We start from the raw sequence: 17,733 nt of genomic DNA on the forward strand, positions 1-17,733 counted from the left end.
ATTATGGTGTTAATTTACAATAAATGCCAGTCATAATTACATTTGGTAGATGCATTAATGGTGATTTATTGGATATCAGTTATTCGGTTTGTTTGTTCAAAGTGCTTTCTTAGGCAATGTGATATGTTTTAAAGGGCAACAATTATGTTGGTGCTAAAAATTTTCTCTCCCTCTTATTATTTGTTTTCAAAGTTTAAATAACTAATGTGACAATATCAACGAAATCTGCCAAACTGCAGCAGACTGATAGCATTTGCAATATTGCACAGGAGCAGCAGTACCCTGTTACAGATCTTGCAGAATACTGTGCATGTCAGTGTGTTTTTATCTGCACTGGATCCAGAAGCTCTGGCCTACAAAAACAGCTGTTTAGAGGTATAAAAAAGCCTTTCAAATGTTAAAATAGCTTCTTTGAATAGTTTTGATTATTTTTTCCATACCCATATGTTAGTCATAGTGAAAAGGAAGTTCACTACCTTTCAGTCTTGAGTTCTACTACAGAATCTACAGAACATTGTTATAAGGTTATACCCTTTTTTAAGTTGTTTGTTTTTGGGGGGTTTTAATGAGATATGTTGCTTATTGGGCTTAATATTATATGAACAGAAACAAGACAAGCTCTAAAATGCAAGTACAAACAGGAAAAACATAACACTAATTAAGATGTCTTAATACACAACAGAAAACACAATACTATCAAACTGCTAAAAACAAATTGTGGCAATCAGACATAACTGTAAAGTTTGTCCTTGTTTAAAAACTGCTTGATCTCATATCAGACATTGTGCATATTTTTACTCTGCTAAAACGAAAAAGGTTGTTTGTACATGCCGGATGCTCCAGGAGTTACTGAGCCAAAAGTTTTAAGATAAAGAATAAGCAATAAATAAATAAAAAATTGAGGAAAATTAAGGAACTTTGCATGGTGAATCACATTCAGTTCACATTCAGTTTCTTAAGAACGTGACAGTGGTGTAATCTGAAAAGTTTCCTATCCAAGTTCTTAATTGGTTGTGTGACATATCTTGTCCAACGGTGGTCCAACAGAATACAAGTATCAAGGCATTAGTGAAACACATGCAATGTCCCATCTACACTTAAAACCCTGGAATCAGCAGAGCACAACCGCATTTGACTCCTTCATCTCACAAAACACATACTGATCCGCAACCCATTTGTCGCGGATGGCAGGAAATTTATTTTCCGGTTCGTCTGTAAAGCTACACTAAGCACCAGCTGTGTTCAATCTAAACTCTGCATTTGTACCACCATTCACTCTGAACCAGCCACTAGACAGCAGCTTCAGGAGGAGAAGGGCTGTCATACTCTACACATTGCGTCAGTCATTTTAAGGATTCCTATTGGTGTCATGAATTGGTGGGTGTTGGTGGTGAGGAGGCAGATGCTGAGACCCAGGTAAGAGAGAGATGGTATTTTAATACTAAATCATGCTCCAAACAGTCCACAAGGTCTGGTGGCACGGCTGAGCAGAAGCCAGGGCTCACACAGGTAGCAACAGAATATATCCGTGGCAAACAAACATGCAGACAGAAATGACGCGACACGCGACGAGGACCCGAAAGAGACGCAGAAACACAGGTGACATTAAATACACAGGAGGTAATAAGGGAACGAAACACACCTGGGAACAATCAAGGGGAAGACAGGACAACATGGAAACTCAGAAGACACTGAAACTCAAAATAAAAACATAGAAAAACAGATTCTGACAATTGGTCCCCCAAAAAACACTAAAAACCTGGGCATTATGATCAATCAGTGAAATCCCCCCCGGATCGAACTTGAAAATTGGACGTTATGTTGCTAGCACGTATCGGAGGAAGTAAGAGCATTGCACAACATAAATAATCCCCTGTCTGAAACGCGGTGCATTTAAATAGTAGAACAAAATTTAACAAAGCTTCGAGGCAGATAATTTGCCTCGAATTTTAATAATTTAGGTACATGAACCATTTGAGGAATAGTGACAACCTTAATTCATACATTGTTTATGTTTTATAGTATTTAAAGAAATTATTTTTAACATTTTAAACTAGGAAAGGTAAAGACTGCAGCAGCTTCACATTTGTTACAAGACTTGAGAATAAATAAATTCTGTGTTTTCCTTCTATCTCTTTTAGCTAGTTGCTAAGCAAAATGTAAAGGAAATGACATGTTAGGAAATGCAAATGAGAGCCAGGCTTAGAGGAAATGACAGACTAGGGAACGGCCTCTTCAGGGTGCAGCTTAGATAGAGGCTAACAAAGCAGATCACAAACTGTTCTTGGTTGCCATTTTGTCTTGCCAGCTCATAAAGGTGGCATGAGAAATGGACCAACTGTATTTTGGTCTTAATAAATGGAATTCATGAATTCAACTCACTGACTCTGTTTTTTAACCTCATACATCAAGAACGGATAATTGTCCACAAGACCTAGCTAGGTATTATTTTGAAGTGAAGCAGGTTAGTCTTTGTCATTTATTTTAAAGACTAGTCTAAAAAGCAAGCATTGCTAACATAACTTTTTCTGGATTATGTCATAGCCCCAAAACTGGATTTGTAAAAAAAACGGAAAAAAAGGATTTTATGAGAAAATCATTACTTTTTTTTTTTTTTTTAAAGATCGTCTCTGATATAAAATTGGAGTAAATCTTTCAAACTCCAATATAAATGGGAGTATATACTCCAAATGTTCTCTTCCATGGTGTCACCAGATGTGCAGCGTGGCCCGATGAAGCACTGGGTCAAGTGAGAAGTGCCAACAAGAAACCTCAATGTTGAGATTGTAACTTTATCTTGTCCAGTGACTCTGAGCTGCTGCTTCAACACTGAAAAAAGAAGATAGTTGAATCAACTTAATTGAATTGCTTTAATTGGTAACAAGTAATTAAATTAAATTTATCCAATTTAATTTATCAATTTGGTTTAACTTGACAAAATTAAGTCAGTCTTACCCAAATCATTTAGTTTACTGCAAATAAAGAAGTAAACTAATAAAGGGTCTTTTTAAAGCTATTTTTGGCTCAGGCAGCCTTTATTTGAGAGCAGTAAGAGAGGAAAGTGGATAATGAAAGAGGGGGAAGATATGCGGGAAGGGTCATCAGGCCGCATCGAGAACTAAGGTCTTCTAAAATGGATGGTGCTCTATCCATGTACCGCTACAGCACTGAATCTATCTTTTCATTTCCTGGCTAGTTAATGGAGTATAAAGTGAAATTTGGCACAAGTATAAGTCTGCCCGTTTTTTCACCAACATACTGGGGTCTCTGAGAGGATCTGTGGTATAATTATTTGACATTGTATCATGCCCAACGATGACATTATTCTTTTAACAGATTTTGAACTCTCTACCCGGAACTCTCCAAAAAGAAAGAGTTTCTGTAGTGTAGTGGTTATCACGTTTGCTTAACACGCAAAAGGTCTCTGGTTCGAAACCAGACAGAAACAGATCTTGTAGGTTATTATATTCACCATTTGTAGTGAGACAGCAAGTCTTCCTGTTATGTGATGGTTCATATATCAATCGACTTTAATGCAGGGATCTATGAAATCGAGTCTACTTCTCTTCAGTTGACACATGAAGGTTCTATGGTGTAATGGTTAGCACTCTGGACTTTGAATCCAGAGATCTGAGTTCAAGTCTCAGTAGAACCTTTTGTCCTATCTCCTAATTTCATCAATATATCTTTTCATTTCCTGGCTAGTTAATGGAGTATAAAGTGAAATTTGGCACAAGTATAAGTCTGCCCGTTTTTTCACCAACATACTGGGGTCTCTGAGAGGATCTGTGGTATAACTATTTGACATTGTTCCATGCACATCGATGACATTATTGTTTAACAGATTTTGAACCCTCTACCCGGAACTCTTCAGAGAGAAAGAGTTTCTGTAGTGTAGTGGTTATCACGTTTGCTTCACACGCAAAAGGTCTCTGGTTCGAAACCAGACAGAAACAGTTTTTTTAGGTTATCCTCTTCACAATGTGTAGTGACACATCAAGTCTTCCTGTAATGTGAAGGATTATATGGAAATCAACTGTAATGCAGGTATCTTTGAAATCAACTGTACCGCTCTTTTATTGACATGTGAAGGTTCTATGGTGTAATGGTTAGCACTCTGGACTCTGAATCCAGAAATCTGAGTTCAAGTCTCAGTAGAACCTTTTGTCTTTTCTCCTAAATTCTTCAATATATCTTTTCATTTCCTGGCTAGTTAATGGAGTATAAAGTGAAATTTGGCACAAGTATAAGTCTGCCCGTTTTTTCACCAACATACTGGGGTCTCTGAGAGGATCTGTGGTATAATTATTTGACATTGTATCATGCCCAACGATGACATTATTCTTTTAACAGATTTTGAACTCTCTACCCGGAACTCTTCAAAAAGAAAGAGTTTCTGTAGTGTAGTGGTTATCACGTTTGCTTAACACGCAAAAGGTCTCTGGTTCGAAACCAGACAGAAACAGATCTTGTAGGTTATTATATTCACCATTTGTAGTGAGACAGCAAGTCTTCCTGTTATGTGATGGTTCATATATCAATCGACTTTAATGCAGGGATCTATGAAATCGAGTCTACTTCTCTTCAGTTGACACATGAAGGTTCTATGGTGTAATGGTTAGCACTCTGGACTCTGAATCCAGAGATCTGAGTTCAAGTCTCAGTAGAACCTTTGGTCCTATCTCCTAATTTCATCAGTATATCTGTTCATTACAGGGCAAGTTAATGGACTATAACAGTGAAATTTGGCAGCAAGTATAAGGCTGCCCGTTTTTTCAACCAACATACTGGGGTCCTCTGAGAGGATCTGTGGTATAACTATTTGACATTGTATCATGCACATCGATGACATTTATTGTTTAACAGATTTTGAACCCTCTACCCAGAACTCTTCAAAAGAAAGAGTTTCTGTAGTGTAGTGGTTATCACGTTTGCTTAACACGCAAAAGGTCTCTGGTTCGAAACCAGACAGAAACAGATCTTGTAGGTTATTATATTCACCATTTGTAGTGAGACAGCAAGTCTTCCTGTTATGTGATGGTTCATATATCAATCGACTTTAATGCAGGGTTCTACGAAATCAAGTCTACTTCTCTTTAGTTGACACATGAAGGTTCTATGGTGTAATGGTTAGCACTCTGGACTCTGAATCCAGAGATCTGAGTTCAAGTCTCAGTAGAACCTTTTGTCCTATCTCCTAATTTCATCAATATATCTTTTCATTTCAGGGCAAGTTAATGGACTATAACGTGAAATTTGGCACAAGTATAAGTCTGCCCGTTTTTTCACCAACATACTGGGGTCTCTGAGAGGATCTGTGGTATAACTATTTGACATTGTATCATGCACATCGATGACATTATTGTTTAACAGATTTTGAACCCTCTACCCGGAACTCTTCAGAGAGAAGAGTTTCTGTAGTGTAGTGGTTATCACGTTTGCTTCACACGCAAAAGGTCTCTGGTTCGAAACCAGACAGAAACAGTTTTTTTAGGTTATGCTCTTCACAATGTGTAGTGACACATCAAGTCTTCCTGTTATGTGATGATTCATATATCAATCGACTTTAATGCAGGGTTCTACGAAATCAAGTCTACTTCTCTGTAGTTGACACATGAAGGTTCTATGGTGTAATGGTTAGCACTCTGGACTTTGAATCCAGAGATCTGAGTTCAAGTCTCAGTAGAACCTTTGGTCCTTTCTCCTAATTTCATCAATATATCTTTTCATTTCAGGGCAAGTTAACGGACTATAACGTGAAATTTGGCACGGGTAAAAGGCTGCCCGTTTTTTCACCATCATACTGGGGTCTCTGAGAGGATCTGTGGTATAACTATTTGACATTGTTCCATGCACATCGATGACATTATTGTTTAACAGATTTTGAACAATCTACCCGGAACTCTTCAGAGAGAAAGAGTTTCTGTAGTGTTGTGGTTATCACGTTTGCTTCACACGCAAAAGGTCTCTGGTTAGAAACCAGACAGAAACAGTTTTTTTAGGCTATGCTCTTCACAATGTGTAGTGACACATCAAGTCTTCCTATAATGTGAAGGATTATATGGCAATCAACTGTAATGCAGGGATCTTTGAAATCAAGTGTACCACTCATTTATTGACATGTGAAGGTTCTATGGTGTAATGGTTAGCACTCTGGACTCTGAATCCTGAGTTCAAGTCTCAGTAGAACCTTTGGTTCTATCTCCTAATTTCATCAATATATCTCTTCATTACAGGGCAAGTTAATGGACTATAACATGAAATTTGGCGCAAGTATAAGGCTACCCGTTTTTTCAAAAACATACTGGGGTCCCTGAGAGGATCTGTGGTATAACTATTTGACATTGTTCCATGCACATCGATGACGTTATTGTTTAACAGATTTTGAACTCTCTACCCAGAACTCTTCAAAAAGAAAGAGTTTCTGTAGTGTAGTGGTTATCATGTTTGCTTAACACGCAAAAGGGCTCTGGTTCGAAACCAGACAGAAACAGATCTTGTAGGTTATTATATTCACCATTTGTAGTGAGACAGCAAGTCTTCCTGTTATGTGATGGTTCATATATCAATCGACTTTAATGCAGGGATCTATGAAATCGAGTCTACTTCTCTTCAGTTGACACATGAAGGTTCTATGGTGTAATGGTTAGCACTCTGGACTCTGAATCCAGAGATCTGAGTTCAAGTCTCAGTAGAACCTTTTGTCCTATCTCCTAATTTCATCAATATATCTTTTCATTTCAGGGCAAGTTAATGGACTGTAACGTGAAATTTGGCAGAAGAATAAGGCTGCCCGTTTTTTCACCAACGTCCTGGGGTCTCTGAGAGGATCTGTGGTATAATTATTTGACATGGTATCATGCCCATCGATGACATTATTCTTTTAACAGATTTTGAACCCTCTACCCGGAACACTTCAAAAAGAAACAGTTTCTGTAGTGTAGTGGTTATCACGTTTGCTTCACACGCAAAAGGTCTCTGGTTCGAAACCAGACAGAAACAGATCTTGTAGGTTATTATATTCACCATTTGTAGTGAGACAGCAAGTCTTCCTGTTATGTGATGGTTCATATATCAATCGACTTTAATGCAGGGTTCTACGAAATCAAGTCTACTTCTCTGTAGTTGACACATGAAGGTTCTATGGTGTAATGGTTAGCACTCTGGACTTTGAATCCAGAGATCTGAGTTCAAGTCTCAGTAGAACCTTTGGTCCTTTCTCCTAATTTCATCAATATATCTTTTCATTTCCTGGCTAGTTAATGGAGTATAAAGTGAAATTTGGCACAAGTATAAGTCTGCCCGTTTTTTCACCAACATACTGGGGTCTCTAAGAGGATCTGTGGTATAACTATTTGACATTGTTCCATGCACATTGATGACATTATTCTTTTAACAGATTTTTAACCCTCTACCCGGAACTCTTCAGAGAGAAAGAGTTTCTGTAGTGTAGTGGTTATCACGTTTGCTTAACACGCAAAAGGTCTCTGGTTCGAAACCAGACAGAAACAGATCTTGAAGGTTATTATATTCACCATTTGTAGTGAGACAGCAAGTCTTCCTGTTATGTGATGGTTCATATATCAATCGACTTTAATGCAGGGTTCTACGAAATCAAGTCTACTTGTCTTTGGTTGACACATGAAGGTTCTATGGTCTAATGGTTAGCACTCTGGACTTTGAATCCAGAGATCTGAGTTCAAGTCTCAGTAGAACCTTTTGTCTTTTCTCCTAAATTCTTCAATACATCTTTTCATTTCCTGGCTAGTTAATGGAGTATAAAGTGAAATTTGGCACAAGTATAAGTCTGCCCGTTTTTTCACCAACATACTGGGGTCTCTGAGAGGATCTGTGGTATAACTATTTGACATTGTTCCATGCACATCGATGACATTATTGTTTAACAGATTTTGAACCCTCTACCCGGAACTCTCCAAAAAGAAAGAGTTTCTGTAGTGTAGTGGTTATCACGTTTGCTTAACACGCAAAAGGTCTCTGGTTCGAAACCAGACAGAAACAGATCTTGTAGGTTATTATATTCACCATTTGTAGTGAGACAGCAAGTCTTCCTGTTATGTGATGGTTCATATATCAATCGACTTTAATGCAGGGATCTATGAAATCGAGTCTACTTCTCTTCAGTTGACACATGAAGGTTCTATGGTGTAATGGTTAGCACTCTGGACTTTGAATCCAGAGATCTGAGTTCAAGTCTCAGTAGAACCTTTTGTCCTATCTCCTAATTTCATCAATATATCTTTTCATTTCAGGGCAAGTTAATGGACTGTAACGTGAAATTTGGCAGAAGAATAAGGCTGCCCGTTTTTTCACCAACATACTGGGGTCTCTGAGAGGATCTGTGGTATAACTATTTGACATTGTATCATGCCCATTGATGACATTATTGTTTAACAGATTTTGAACCCTCTACCCAGAACTTTTCAGAGAGAAAGAGTTTCTGTAGTGTAGTGTTTATCACGTTTGCTTCACACGCAAAAGGTCTCTGGTTCGAAACCAGACAGAAACAGTTTTTTTAGGTTATGCTCATCACAATGTGTAGTGACACATCAAGTCTTCCTGTTATGTGATGATTCATATATCAATCGACTTTAATGCAGGGTTCTACGAAATCAAGTCTACTTCTCTGTAGTTGACACATGAAGGTTCTATGGTCTAATGGTTAGCACTCTGGACTTTGAATCCAGAGATCTGAGTTCAAGTCTCAGTAGAACCTTTTGTCTTTTCTCCTAAATTCTTCAATATATCTTTTCATTTCCTGGCTAGTTAATGGAGTATAAAGTGAAATTTGGCACAAGTATAAGTCTGCCCGTTTTTTCACCAACATACTGGGGTCTCTAAGAGGATCTGTGGTATAACTATTTGACATTGTTCCATGCACATCGATGACATTATTCTTTTAACAGATTTTGAACCCTCTACCCGGAACTCTTCAGAGAGAAAGAGTTTCTGTAGTGTAGTGGTTATCACGTTTGCTTCACACGCAAAAGGTCTCTGGTTAGAAACCAGACAGAAACCGTTTTTTTTAGGTTATCCTCTTCACAATGTTTAGTGACACATCAAGTCTTCCTATAATGTGAAGGCTTATATGGCAATCAACTGTAATGCAGGGATCTTTGAAATCAAGTGTACCACTCATTTATTGACATGTGAAGGTTCTATGGTGTAATGGTTAGCACTCTGGACTCTGAATCCAGAAATCTGAGTTCAAGTCTCAGTAGAACCTTTTGTCTTTTCTCCTAAATTCTTCAATATATCTTTTCATTTCCTGGCTAGTTAATGGAGTATAAAGTGAAATTTGGCACAAATATAAGTCTGCCCGTTTTTTCACCAACATACTGGGGTCTCTGAGAGGATCTGTGGTATAATTATTTGACATTGTATCATGCCCAACGATGACATTATTCTTTTAACAGATTTTGAACTCTCTACCCGGAACTCTCCAAAAAGAAAGAGTTTCTGTAGTGTAGTGGTTATCACGTTTGCTTAACACGCAAAAGGTCTCTGGTTCGAAACCAGACAGAAACAGATCTTGAAGGTTATTATATTCACCATTTGTAGTGAGACAGCAAGTCTTCCTGTTATGTGATGGTTCATATATCAATCGACTTTAATGCAGGGTTCTACGAAATCAAGTCTACTTGTCTTTGGTTGACACATGAAGGTTCTATGGTCTAATGGTTAGCACTCTGGACTTTGAATCCAGAGATCTGAGTTCAAGTCTCAGTAGAACCTTTTGTCTTTTCTCCTAAATTCTTCAATACATCTTTTCATTTCCTGGCTAGTTAATGGAGTATAAAGTGAAATTTGGCACAAGTATAAGTCTGCCCGTTTTTTCACCAACATACTGGGGTCTCTGAGAGGATCTGTGGTATAACTATTTGACATTGTTCCATGCACATCGATGACATTATTGTTTAACAGATTTTGAACTCTCTACCCAGAACTCTTCAAAAAGAAAGAGTTTCTGTAGTGTAGTGGTTATCATGTTTGCTTAACACGCAAAAGGGCTCTGGTTCGAAACCAGACAGAAACAGATCTTGTAGGTTATTATGTTCACCATTTGTAGTGAGACAGCAAGTCTTCCTGTTATGTGATGATTCATATATCCATCGACTTTAATGCAGGGTTCTACGAAATCAAGTCTACTTCTCTGTAGTTGACACATGAAGGTTCTATGGTGTAATGGTTAGCACTCTGGACTTTGAATCCAGAGATCTGAGTTCAAGTCTCAGTAGAACCTTTGGTCCTTTCTCCTAATTTCATCAATATATCTTTTCATTTCAGGGCAAGTTAACGGACTATAACGTGAAATTTGGAACGGGTAAAAGGCTGCCCGTTTTTTCACCATCATATTGGGGTCTCTGAGAGGATCTGTGGTATAACTATTTGACATTGTTCCATGCACATCGATGACATTATTGTTTAACAGATTTTGAACAATCTACCCGGAACTCTTCAGAGAGAAAGAGTTTCTGTAGTGTAGTGGTTATCACGTTTGCTTCACACGCAAAAGGTCTCTGGTTAGAAACCAGACAGAAACCGTTTTTTTTAGGTTATCCTCTTCACAATGTGTAGTGACACATCAAGTCTTCCTATAATGTGAAGGATTATATGGCAATCAACTGTAATGCAGGGATCTTTGAAACCAAGTGTACCACTCATTTATTGACATGTGAAGGTTCTATGGTGTAATGGTTAGCACTCTGGACTCTGAATCCAGAGATCTGAGTTCAAGTCCCAGTAGAACCTTTGGTCCTATCTCCTAATTTCATCAATATATCTTTTCATTTCCTGGCTAGTTAATGGACTATAACGTGAAATTTGGCAGAAGAATAAGTCTGCCTGTTTTTCCACCAACATACTGGGCTCTCTGAGAGGATCTGTGGTATAATTATTTGACATTGTATCATGCCCAACGATGACATTATTCCTTTAACAGATTTTGAACCCTCTACCCGGAACTCTTCAGAGTGGAAGAGTTTCTGTAGTGTAGTGGTTATCACGTTTGCTTAACACGCAAAAGGTCTCTGGTTCGAAACCAGACAGAAACAGTTTTTTTAGGCTATGCTCTTCACAATGTGTAGTGACACATCAAGTCTTCCTGTTATGTGATGATTCATATATCAATCGACTTTAATGCAGGGTTCTACGAAATCAAGTCTACTTCTCTGTAGTTGACACATGAAGGTTCTATGGTGTAATGGTTAGCACTCTGGACTTTGAATCCAGAGATCTGAGTTCAAGTCTCAGTAGAACCTTTGGTCCTTTCTCCTAATTTCATCAATATATCTTTTCATTTCAGGGCAAGTTAACGGACTATAACGTGAAATTTGGCACGGGTAAAAGGCTGCCCGTTTTTTCACCATCATACTGGGGTCTCTGAGAGGATCTGTGGTATAACTATTTGACATTGTTCCATGCACATCGATGGCATTATTCTTTTAACAGATTTTGAACTCTCTACCCGGAACTCTTCAAAAAGAAAGAGTTTCTGTAGTGTAGTGGTTATCACGTTTGCTTAACACGCAAAAGGTCTTTGGTTCAAAACCAGACAGAAACAGTTTTTTTAGGTTATCCTCTTCACAATGTGTAGTGACATATCAAGTCTTCTTGTAATGTGACGGATTATATGGCAATCAACTGTAATGCAGGGATCTTTGAAATCAACAGTACCGCTCTTTTATTGACATGTGAAGGTTCAAATTTGTAATGGTTAGCACTCTGGACTCTGAATCCAGCAAGCTGAGTTCAAGTCTTAGTAGAACCTTTAGTCTATTCTCCTAAATTCTTCAATATATCTCTTCATTTCAGGGCAAGTTAATGGACAATAACGTGAAATTTGGCGCAAGTATAAGGCTGCCTGTTTTTTCACCAACATACTGGGGTCCCTGAGAGGATCTGTGGTATAATTATTTGACATTGTTCCATGCACATCGATGACATTATTCTTTGAGAAATTTTGGACCCTCTACCCGGAACTCTTCAGAGAGAAAGAGTTTCTGTAGTGTAGTGGTTATCACGTTTGCTTCACACGCAAAAGGTCTCTGGTTAGAAACCAGACAGAAACCGTTTTTTTTAGGTTATCCTCTTCACAATGTGTAGTGACACATCAAGTCTTCCTATAATGTGAAGGATTATATGGCAATCAACTGTAATGCAGGGATCTTTGAAATCAAGTGTACCACTCATTTATTGACATGTGAAGGTTCTATGGTGTAATGGTTAGCACTCTGGACTCTGAATCCAGAGATCTGAGTTCAAGTCTCAGTAGAACCTTTTGTCTTTTCTCCTAAATTCTTCAATATATCTTTTCATTTCCTGGCTAGTTAATGGAGTATAAAGTGAAATTTGGCACAAGTATAAGTCTGCCCGTTTTTTCACCAACATACTGGGGTCTCTGAGAGGATCTGTGGTATAATTATTTGACATTGTATCATTCCCAACGATGACATTATTCTTTTAACAGATTTTGAACTCTCTACCCGGAACTCTTCAAAAAGAAAGAGTTTCTGTAGTGTAGTGGTTATCACGTTTGCTTAACACGCAAAAGGTCTCTGGTTCGAAACCAGACAGAAACAGTTTTTTTAGGCTATGCTCTTCACAATGTGTAGTGACACATCAAGTCTTCCTGTTATGTGATGATTCATATATCAATCGACTTTAATGCAGGGTTCTACGAAATCGAGTCTACTTCTCTTCAGTTGACACATGAAGGTTCTATGGTGTAATGGTTAGCACTCTGGACTCTGAATCCAGAGATCTGAGTTCAAATCTCAGTAGAACCTTTTGTCCTATCTCCTAATTTCATCAATATATCTTTTCATTTCAGGGCAAGTTAATGGACTGTAACGTGAAATTTGGCAGAAGAATAAGGCTGCCTGTTTTTTCACCAACATACTGGGGTCTCTGAGAGGATCTGTGGTATAATTATTTGACATTGTATCATGCCCATCGATGACATTATTCTTTTAACAGATTTTGAACCCTCTACCCGGAACTCTTCAAAAAGAAACAGTTTCTGTAGTGTAGTGGTTATCACGTTTGCTTCACACGCAAAAGGTCTCTGGTTCGAAACCAGACAGAAACAGATCTTGTAGGTTATTATATTCACCATTTGTAGTGAGACAGCAAGTCTTCCTGTTATGTGATGGTCCGTATATCAATCGACTTTAATGCAGGGATCTATGAAATCGAGTCTACTTCTCTTCAGTTGACACATGAAGGTTCTATGGTCTAATGGTTAGCACTCTGGACTCTGAGTTCAAGTCTCAGTAGAACCTTTTGTCCTATCTCCTAATTTCATCAATATATCTTTTCATTTCCTGGCTAGTTAATGGAGTATAAAGTGAAATTTGGCACAAGTATAAGTCTGCCCGTTTTTTCACCAACATACTGGGGTCTCTGAGAGGATCTGTGGTATAATTATTTGACATTGTATCATTCCCAACGATGACATTATTCTTTTAACAGATTTTGAACTCTCTACCCGGAACTCTTCAAAAAGAAAGAGTTTCTGTAGTGTAGTGGTTATCACGTTTGCTTAACACGCAAAAGGTCTTTGGTTCAAAACCGGACAGAAACAGTTTTTTTAGGTTATCCTCTTCACAATGTGTAGTGACATATCAAGTCTTCTTGTAATGTGACGGATTATATGGCAATCAACTGTAATGCAGGGATCTTTGAAATCAACAGTACCGCTCTTTTATTGACATGTGAAGGTTCAAATTTGTAATGGTTAGCACTCTGGACTCTGAATCCAGCAAGCTGAGTTCAAGTCTTAGTAGAACCTTTAGTCTATTCTCCTAAATTCTTCAATATATCTCTTCATTTCAGGGCAAGTTAATGGACAATAACGTGAAATTTGGCGCAAGTATAAGGCTGCCTGTTTTTTCACCAACATACTGGGGTCCCTGAGAGGATCTGTGGTATAATTATTTGACATTGTTCCATGCACATCGATGACATTATTCTTTGAGAAATTTTGGACCCTCTACTGGGAACTCGTCAAAGAGAAAGAGTTTCTGTAGTGTAGTGGTTATCACGTTTGCTTCACACGCAAAAGGTCTCTGGTTCGAAACCAGACAGAAACAGTTTTTTTAGGTTATCCTCTTCACAATGTGTAGTGACACATCAAGTCTTCCTATAATGTGAAGGATTATATGGCAATCAACTGTAATGCAGGGATCTTTGAAATCAAGTGTACCACTCATTTATTGACATGTGAAGGTTCTATGGTGTAATGGTTAGCACTCTGGACTCTGAATCCAGAAATCTGAGTTCAAGTCTCAGTAGAACCTTTTGTCTTTTCTCCTAAATTCTTCAATATATCTTTTCATTTCCTGGCTAGTTAATGGAGTATAAAGTGAAATTTGGCACAAGTATAAGTCTGCCCGTTTTTTCACCAACATACTGGGGTCTCTGAGAGGATCTGTGGTATAATTATTTGACATTGTATCATTCCCAACGATGACATTATTCTTTTAACAGATTTTGAACTCTCTACCCAGAACTCTTCAAAAAGAAAGAGTTTCTGTAGTGTAGTGGTTATCACGTTTGCTTAACACGCAAAAGGTCTCTGGTTCGAAACCAGACAGAAACAGATCTTGTAGGTTATTATATTCACCATTTGTAGTGAGACAGCAAGTCTTCCTGTTATGTGATGGTTCATATATCAATCGACTTTAATGCAGGGTTCTACGAAATCAAGTCTACTTCTCTTTGGTTGACACATGAAGGTTCTATGGTCTAATGGTTAGCACTCTGGACTCTGAGTTCAAGTCTCAGTAGAACCTTTTGTCCTATCTCCTAATTTCATCAATATATCTTTTCATTTCCTGGCTAGTTAATGGACTATAACGTGAAATTTGGCAGAAGAATAAGTCTGCCTGTTTTTCCACCAACATACTGGCTCTCTGAGAGGATCTGTGGTATAATTATTTGACATTGTATCATGCCCAACGATGACATTATTCCTTTAACAGATTTTGAACCCTCTACCCGGAACTCTTCAGAGTGGAAGAGTTTCTGTAGTGTAGTGGTTATCACGTTTGCTTAACACGCAAAAGGTCTCTGGTTCGAAACCAGACAGAAACAGTTTTTTTAGGTTATGCTCTTCACAATGTGTAGTGACACATCAAGTCTTCCTGTTATGTGATGATTCATATATCAATCGACTTTAATGCAGGGTTCTACGAAATCAAGTCTACTTCTCTGTAGTTGACACATGAAGGTTCTATGGTGTAATGGTTAGCACTCTGGACTTTGAATCCAGAGATCTGAGTTCAAGTCTCAGTAGAACCTTTGGTCCTTTCTCCTAATTTCATCAATATATCTTTTCATTTCAGGGCAAGTTAACGGACTATAACGTGAAATTTGGCACGGGTAAAAGGCTGCCCGTTTTTTCACCATCATACTGGGGTCTCTGAGAGGATCTGTGGTATAACTATTTGACATTGTTCCATGCACATCGATGGCATTATTCTTTTAACAGATTTTGAACTCTCTACCCGGAACTCTTCAAAAAGAAAGAGTTTCTGTAGTGTAGTGGTTATCACGTTTGCTTAACACGCAAAAGGTCTTTGGTTCAAAACCAGACAGAAACAGTTTTTTTAGGTTATCCTCTTCACAATGTGTAGTGACATATCAAGTCTTCTTGTAATGTGACGGATTATATGGCAATCAACTGTAATGCAGGGATCTTTGAAATCAACAGTACCGCTCTTTTATTGACATGTGAAGGTTCAAATTTGTAATGGTTAGCACTCTGGACTCTGAATCCAGCAAGCTGAGTTCAAGTCTTAGTAGAACCTTTAGTCTATTCTCCTAAATTCTTCAATATATCTCTTCATTTCAGGGCAAGTTAATGGACAATAACGTGAAATTTGGCGCAAGTATAAGGCTGCCTGTTTTTTCACCAACATACTGGGGTCCCTGAGAGGATCTGTGGTATAATTATTTGACATTGTTCCATGCACATCGATGACATTATTCTTTGAGAAATTTTGGACCCTCTACCCGGAACTCTTCAGAGAGAAAGAGTTTCTGTAGTGTAGTGGTTATCACGTTTGCTTCACACGCAAAAGTCTCTGTTTAGAAACCAGACAGAAACCGTTTTTTTTAGGTTATCCTCTTCACAATGTGTAGTGACACATCAAGTCTTCCTATAATGTGAAGGATTATATGGCAATCAACTGTAATGCAGGGATCTTTGAAACCAAGTGTACCACTCATTTATTGACATGTGAAGGTTCTATGGTGTAATGGTTAGCACTCTGGACTCTGAATCCAGAGATCTGAGTTCAAGTCTCAGTAGAACCTTTTGTCTTTTCTCCTAAATTCTTCAATATATCTTTTCATTTCCTGGCTAGTTAATGGAGTATAAAGTGAAATTTGGCACAAGTATAAGTCTGCCCGTTTTTTCACCAACATACTGGGGTCTCTGAGAGGATCTGTGGTATAATTATTTGACATTGTATCATTCCCAACGATGACATTATTCTTTTAACAGATTTTGAACTCTCTACCCGGAACTCTTCAAAAAGAAAGAGTTTCTGTAGTGTAGTGGTTATCACGTTTGCTTAACACGCAAAAGGTCTCTGGTTCGAAACCAGACAGAAACAGTTTTTTTAGGCTATGCTCTTCACAATGTGTAGTGACACATCAAGTCTTCCTGTTATGTGATGATTCATATATCAATCGACTTTAATGCAGGGTTCTACGAAATCGAGTCTACTTCTCTTCAGTTGACACATGAAGGTTCTATGGTGTAATGGTTAGCACTCTGGACTCTGAATCCAGAGATCTGAGTTCAAGTCTCAGTAGAACCTTTTGTCCTATCTCCTAATTTCATCAATATATCTTTTCATTTCAGGGCAAGTTAATGGACTGTAACGTGAAATTTGGCAGAAGAATAAGGCTGCCTGTTTTTTCACCAACATACTGGGGTCTCTGAGAGGATCTGTGGTATAATTATTTGACATTGTATCATGCCCATCGATGACATTATTCTTTTAACAGATTTTGAACCCTCTACCCGGAACTCTTCAAAAAGAAACAGTTTCTGTAGTGTAGTGGTTATCACGTTTGCTTCACACGCAAAAGGTCTCTGGTTCGAAACCAGACAGAAACTGATCTTGTAGGTTATTATATTCACCATTTGTAGTGAGACAGCAAGTCTTCCTGTTATGTGATGGTCCGTATATCAATCGACTTTAATGCAGGGATCTATGAAATCGAGTCTACTTCTCTTCAGTTGACACATGAAGGTTCTATGGTCTAATGGTTAGCACTCTGGACTCTGAGTTCAAGTCTCAGTAGAACCTTTTGTCCTATCTCCTAATTTCATCAATATATCTTTTCATTTCCTGGCTAGTTAATGGAGTATAAAGTGAAATTTGGCACAAGTATAAGTCTGCCCGTTTTTTCACCAACATACTGGGGTCTCTGAGAGGATCTGTGGTATAATTATTTGACATTGTATCATTCCCAACGATGACATTATTCTTTTAACAGATTTTGAACTCTCTACCCGGAACTCTTCAAAAAGAAAGAGTTTCTGTAGTGTAGTGGTTATCACGTTTGCTTAACACGCAAAAGGTCTTTGGTTCAAAACCGGACAGAAACAGTTTTTTTAGGTTATCCTCTTCACAATGTGTAGTGACATATCAAGTCTTCTTGTAATGTGACGGATTATATGGCAATCAACTGTAATGC

General features: G+C 38.1%; 49 non-coding genes across 49 annotated transcripts; all 49 read left to right on the forward strand.

The window, feature by feature from the left end:
* The first annotated feature begins 3,375 nt into the window (after window positions 1-3,375).
* Window positions 3,376-3,448, forward strand: trnav-aac (transfer RNA valine (anticodon AAC)). Its single transcript has one exon. It is a non-coding gene; the product is annotated as a tRNA-Val (tRNA).
* A 135-nt stretch (window positions 3,449-3,583) lies between these two features.
* On the forward strand, window positions 3,584-3,655 carry trnaq-uug (transfer RNA glutamine (anticodon UUG)). The gene has a single exon. It is a non-coding gene; the product is annotated as a tRNA-Gln (tRNA).
* Window positions 3,656-3,883: 228 nt separating this feature from the next.
* On the forward strand, window positions 3,884-3,956 carry trnav-cac (transfer RNA valine (anticodon CAC)). Its single transcript has one exon. It is a non-coding gene; the product is annotated as a tRNA-Val (tRNA).
* Window positions 3,957-4,091: 135 nt separating this feature from the next.
* trnaq-cug (transfer RNA glutamine (anticodon CUG)) lies at window positions 4,092-4,163 on the forward strand. The gene has a single exon. It is a non-coding gene; the product is annotated as a tRNA-Gln (tRNA).
* Window positions 4,164-4,392: 229 nt separating this feature from the next.
* trnav-aac (transfer RNA valine (anticodon AAC)) lies at window positions 4,393-4,465 on the forward strand. Its single transcript has one exon. It is a non-coding gene; the product is annotated as a tRNA-Val (tRNA).
* A 135-nt stretch (window positions 4,466-4,600) lies between these two features.
* On the forward strand, window positions 4,601-4,672 carry trnaq-cug (transfer RNA glutamine (anticodon CUG)). The gene has a single exon. It is a non-coding gene; the product is annotated as a tRNA-Gln (tRNA).
* Window positions 4,673-4,904: 232 nt separating this feature from the next.
* Window positions 4,905-4,977, forward strand: trnav-aac (transfer RNA valine (anticodon AAC)). The gene has a single exon. It is a non-coding gene; the product is annotated as a tRNA-Val (tRNA).
* Window positions 4,978-5,112: 135 nt separating this feature from the next.
* Window positions 5,113-5,184, forward strand: trnaq-cug (transfer RNA glutamine (anticodon CUG)). The gene has a single exon. It is a non-coding gene; the product is annotated as a tRNA-Gln (tRNA).
* Window positions 5,185-5,411: 227 nt separating this feature from the next.
* trnav-cac (transfer RNA valine (anticodon CAC)) lies at window positions 5,412-5,484 on the forward strand. Its single transcript has one exon. It is a non-coding gene; the product is annotated as a tRNA-Val (tRNA).
* Window positions 5,485-5,619: 135 nt separating this feature from the next.
* On the forward strand, window positions 5,620-5,691 carry trnaq-uug (transfer RNA glutamine (anticodon UUG)). The gene has a single exon. It is a non-coding gene; the product is annotated as a tRNA-Gln (tRNA).
* A 228-nt stretch (window positions 5,692-5,919) lies between these two features.
* Window positions 5,920-5,992, forward strand: trnav-cac (transfer RNA valine (anticodon CAC)). The gene has a single exon. It is a non-coding gene; the product is annotated as a tRNA-Val (tRNA).
* Window positions 5,993-6,420: 428 nt separating this feature from the next.
* Window positions 6,421-6,493, forward strand: trnav-aac (transfer RNA valine (anticodon AAC)). Its single transcript has one exon. It is a non-coding gene; the product is annotated as a tRNA-Val (tRNA).
* A 135-nt stretch (window positions 6,494-6,628) lies between these two features.
* Window positions 6,629-6,700, forward strand: trnaq-cug (transfer RNA glutamine (anticodon CUG)). Its single transcript has one exon. It is a non-coding gene; the product is annotated as a tRNA-Gln (tRNA).
* A 229-nt stretch (window positions 6,701-6,929) lies between these two features.
* On the forward strand, window positions 6,930-7,002 carry trnav-cac (transfer RNA valine (anticodon CAC)). The gene has a single exon. It is a non-coding gene; the product is annotated as a tRNA-Val (tRNA).
* A 135-nt stretch (window positions 7,003-7,137) lies between these two features.
* On the forward strand, window positions 7,138-7,209 carry trnaq-uug (transfer RNA glutamine (anticodon UUG)). Its single transcript has one exon. It is a non-coding gene; the product is annotated as a tRNA-Gln (tRNA).
* Window positions 7,210-7,438: 229 nt separating this feature from the next.
* trnav-aac (transfer RNA valine (anticodon AAC)) lies at window positions 7,439-7,511 on the forward strand. The gene has a single exon. It is a non-coding gene; the product is annotated as a tRNA-Val (tRNA).
* Window positions 7,512-7,646: 135 nt separating this feature from the next.
* trnaq-uug (transfer RNA glutamine (anticodon UUG)) lies at window positions 7,647-7,718 on the forward strand. The gene has a single exon. It is a non-coding gene; the product is annotated as a tRNA-Gln (tRNA).
* Window positions 7,719-7,946: 228 nt separating this feature from the next.
* Window positions 7,947-8,019, forward strand: trnav-aac (transfer RNA valine (anticodon AAC)). The gene has a single exon. It is a non-coding gene; the product is annotated as a tRNA-Val (tRNA).
* Window positions 8,020-8,154: 135 nt separating this feature from the next.
* Window positions 8,155-8,226, forward strand: trnaq-uug (transfer RNA glutamine (anticodon UUG)). The gene has a single exon. It is a non-coding gene; the product is annotated as a tRNA-Gln (tRNA).
* A 228-nt stretch (window positions 8,227-8,454) lies between these two features.
* trnav-cac (transfer RNA valine (anticodon CAC)) lies at window positions 8,455-8,527 on the forward strand. The gene has a single exon. It is a non-coding gene; the product is annotated as a tRNA-Val (tRNA).
* Window positions 8,528-8,662: 135 nt separating this feature from the next.
* trnaq-uug (transfer RNA glutamine (anticodon UUG)) lies at window positions 8,663-8,734 on the forward strand. Its single transcript has one exon. It is a non-coding gene; the product is annotated as a tRNA-Gln (tRNA).
* Window positions 8,735-8,963: 229 nt separating this feature from the next.
* On the forward strand, window positions 8,964-9,036 carry trnav-cac (transfer RNA valine (anticodon CAC)). Its single transcript has one exon. It is a non-coding gene; the product is annotated as a tRNA-Val (tRNA).
* A 136-nt stretch (window positions 9,037-9,172) lies between these two features.
* On the forward strand, window positions 9,173-9,244 carry trnaq-cug (transfer RNA glutamine (anticodon CUG)). Its single transcript has one exon. It is a non-coding gene; the product is annotated as a tRNA-Gln (tRNA).
* A 229-nt stretch (window positions 9,245-9,473) lies between these two features.
* Window positions 9,474-9,546, forward strand: trnav-aac (transfer RNA valine (anticodon AAC)). Its single transcript has one exon. It is a non-coding gene; the product is annotated as a tRNA-Val (tRNA).
* Window positions 9,547-9,681: 135 nt separating this feature from the next.
* Window positions 9,682-9,753, forward strand: trnaq-uug (transfer RNA glutamine (anticodon UUG)). Its single transcript has one exon. It is a non-coding gene; the product is annotated as a tRNA-Gln (tRNA).
* A 228-nt stretch (window positions 9,754-9,981) lies between these two features.
* trnav-aac (transfer RNA valine (anticodon AAC)) lies at window positions 9,982-10,054 on the forward strand. Its single transcript has one exon. It is a non-coding gene; the product is annotated as a tRNA-Val (tRNA).
* Window positions 10,055-10,189: 135 nt separating this feature from the next.
* trnaq-uug (transfer RNA glutamine (anticodon UUG)) lies at window positions 10,190-10,261 on the forward strand. Its single transcript has one exon. It is a non-coding gene; the product is annotated as a tRNA-Gln (tRNA).
* Window positions 10,262-10,489: 228 nt separating this feature from the next.
* On the forward strand, window positions 10,490-10,562 carry trnav-cac (transfer RNA valine (anticodon CAC)). Its single transcript has one exon. It is a non-coding gene; the product is annotated as a tRNA-Val (tRNA).
* Window positions 10,563-10,698: 136 nt separating this feature from the next.
* trnaq-cug (transfer RNA glutamine (anticodon CUG)) lies at window positions 10,699-10,770 on the forward strand. The gene has a single exon. It is a non-coding gene; the product is annotated as a tRNA-Gln (tRNA).
* A 229-nt stretch (window positions 10,771-10,999) lies between these two features.
* On the forward strand, window positions 11,000-11,072 carry trnav-aac (transfer RNA valine (anticodon AAC)). Its single transcript has one exon. It is a non-coding gene; the product is annotated as a tRNA-Val (tRNA).
* A 135-nt stretch (window positions 11,073-11,207) lies between these two features.
* On the forward strand, window positions 11,208-11,279 carry trnaq-uug (transfer RNA glutamine (anticodon UUG)). Its single transcript has one exon. It is a non-coding gene; the product is annotated as a tRNA-Gln (tRNA).
* Window positions 11,280-11,508: 229 nt separating this feature from the next.
* trnav-aac (transfer RNA valine (anticodon AAC)) lies at window positions 11,509-11,581 on the forward strand. The gene has a single exon. It is a non-coding gene; the product is annotated as a tRNA-Val (tRNA).
* Window positions 11,582-12,016: 435 nt separating this feature from the next.
* Window positions 12,017-12,089, forward strand: trnav-cac (transfer RNA valine (anticodon CAC)). The gene has a single exon. It is a non-coding gene; the product is annotated as a tRNA-Val (tRNA).
* A 136-nt stretch (window positions 12,090-12,225) lies between these two features.
* Window positions 12,226-12,297, forward strand: trnaq-cug (transfer RNA glutamine (anticodon CUG)). The gene has a single exon. It is a non-coding gene; the product is annotated as a tRNA-Gln (tRNA).
* A 229-nt stretch (window positions 12,298-12,526) lies between these two features.
* trnav-aac (transfer RNA valine (anticodon AAC)) lies at window positions 12,527-12,599 on the forward strand. The gene has a single exon. It is a non-coding gene; the product is annotated as a tRNA-Val (tRNA).
* A 135-nt stretch (window positions 12,600-12,734) lies between these two features.
* Window positions 12,735-12,806, forward strand: trnaq-cug (transfer RNA glutamine (anticodon CUG)). The gene has a single exon. It is a non-coding gene; the product is annotated as a tRNA-Gln (tRNA).
* A 229-nt stretch (window positions 12,807-13,035) lies between these two features.
* trnav-cac (transfer RNA valine (anticodon CAC)) lies at window positions 13,036-13,108 on the forward strand. The gene has a single exon. It is a non-coding gene; the product is annotated as a tRNA-Val (tRNA).
* A 422-nt stretch (window positions 13,109-13,530) lies between these two features.
* Window positions 13,531-13,603, forward strand: trnav-aac (transfer RNA valine (anticodon AAC)). The gene has a single exon. It is a non-coding gene; the product is annotated as a tRNA-Val (tRNA).
* Window positions 13,604-14,038: 435 nt separating this feature from the next.
* trnav-cac (transfer RNA valine (anticodon CAC)) lies at window positions 14,039-14,111 on the forward strand. Its single transcript has one exon. It is a non-coding gene; the product is annotated as a tRNA-Val (tRNA).
* Window positions 14,112-14,246: 135 nt separating this feature from the next.
* trnaq-cug (transfer RNA glutamine (anticodon CUG)) lies at window positions 14,247-14,318 on the forward strand. The gene has a single exon. It is a non-coding gene; the product is annotated as a tRNA-Gln (tRNA).
* A 229-nt stretch (window positions 14,319-14,547) lies between these two features.
* trnav-aac (transfer RNA valine (anticodon AAC)) lies at window positions 14,548-14,620 on the forward strand. The gene has a single exon. It is a non-coding gene; the product is annotated as a tRNA-Val (tRNA).
* A 421-nt stretch (window positions 14,621-15,041) lies between these two features.
* Window positions 15,042-15,114, forward strand: trnav-aac (transfer RNA valine (anticodon AAC)). The gene has a single exon. It is a non-coding gene; the product is annotated as a tRNA-Val (tRNA).
* Window positions 15,115-15,249: 135 nt separating this feature from the next.
* Window positions 15,250-15,321, forward strand: trnaq-uug (transfer RNA glutamine (anticodon UUG)). The gene has a single exon. It is a non-coding gene; the product is annotated as a tRNA-Gln (tRNA).
* A 229-nt stretch (window positions 15,322-15,550) lies between these two features.
* Window positions 15,551-15,623, forward strand: trnav-aac (transfer RNA valine (anticodon AAC)). The gene has a single exon. It is a non-coding gene; the product is annotated as a tRNA-Val (tRNA).
* Window positions 15,624-16,266: 643 nt separating this feature from the next.
* trnaq-cug (transfer RNA glutamine (anticodon CUG)) lies at window positions 16,267-16,338 on the forward strand. The gene has a single exon. It is a non-coding gene; the product is annotated as a tRNA-Gln (tRNA).
* Window positions 16,339-16,567: 229 nt separating this feature from the next.
* On the forward strand, window positions 16,568-16,640 carry trnav-aac (transfer RNA valine (anticodon AAC)). The gene has a single exon. It is a non-coding gene; the product is annotated as a tRNA-Val (tRNA).
* A 135-nt stretch (window positions 16,641-16,775) lies between these two features.
* trnaq-cug (transfer RNA glutamine (anticodon CUG)) lies at window positions 16,776-16,847 on the forward strand. Its single transcript has one exon. It is a non-coding gene; the product is annotated as a tRNA-Gln (tRNA).
* A 229-nt stretch (window positions 16,848-17,076) lies between these two features.
* Window positions 17,077-17,149, forward strand: trnav-cac (transfer RNA valine (anticodon CAC)). Its single transcript has one exon. It is a non-coding gene; the product is annotated as a tRNA-Val (tRNA).
* Window positions 17,150-17,571: 422 nt separating this feature from the next.
* trnav-aac (transfer RNA valine (anticodon AAC)) lies at window positions 17,572-17,644 on the forward strand. Its single transcript has one exon. It is a non-coding gene; the product is annotated as a tRNA-Val (tRNA).
* Window positions 17,645-17,733: the final 89 nt, after the last annotated feature.

Source organism: Xiphophorus hellerii, chromosome 20 (assembly GCF_003331165.1).
Source record: "Xiphophorus hellerii strain 12219 chromosome 20, Xiphophorus_hellerii-4.1, whole genome shotgun sequence".
NCBI classification, from domain to species: domain Eukaryota; kingdom Metazoa; phylum Chordata; class Actinopteri; order Cyprinodontiformes; family Poeciliidae; genus Xiphophorus; species Xiphophorus hellerii.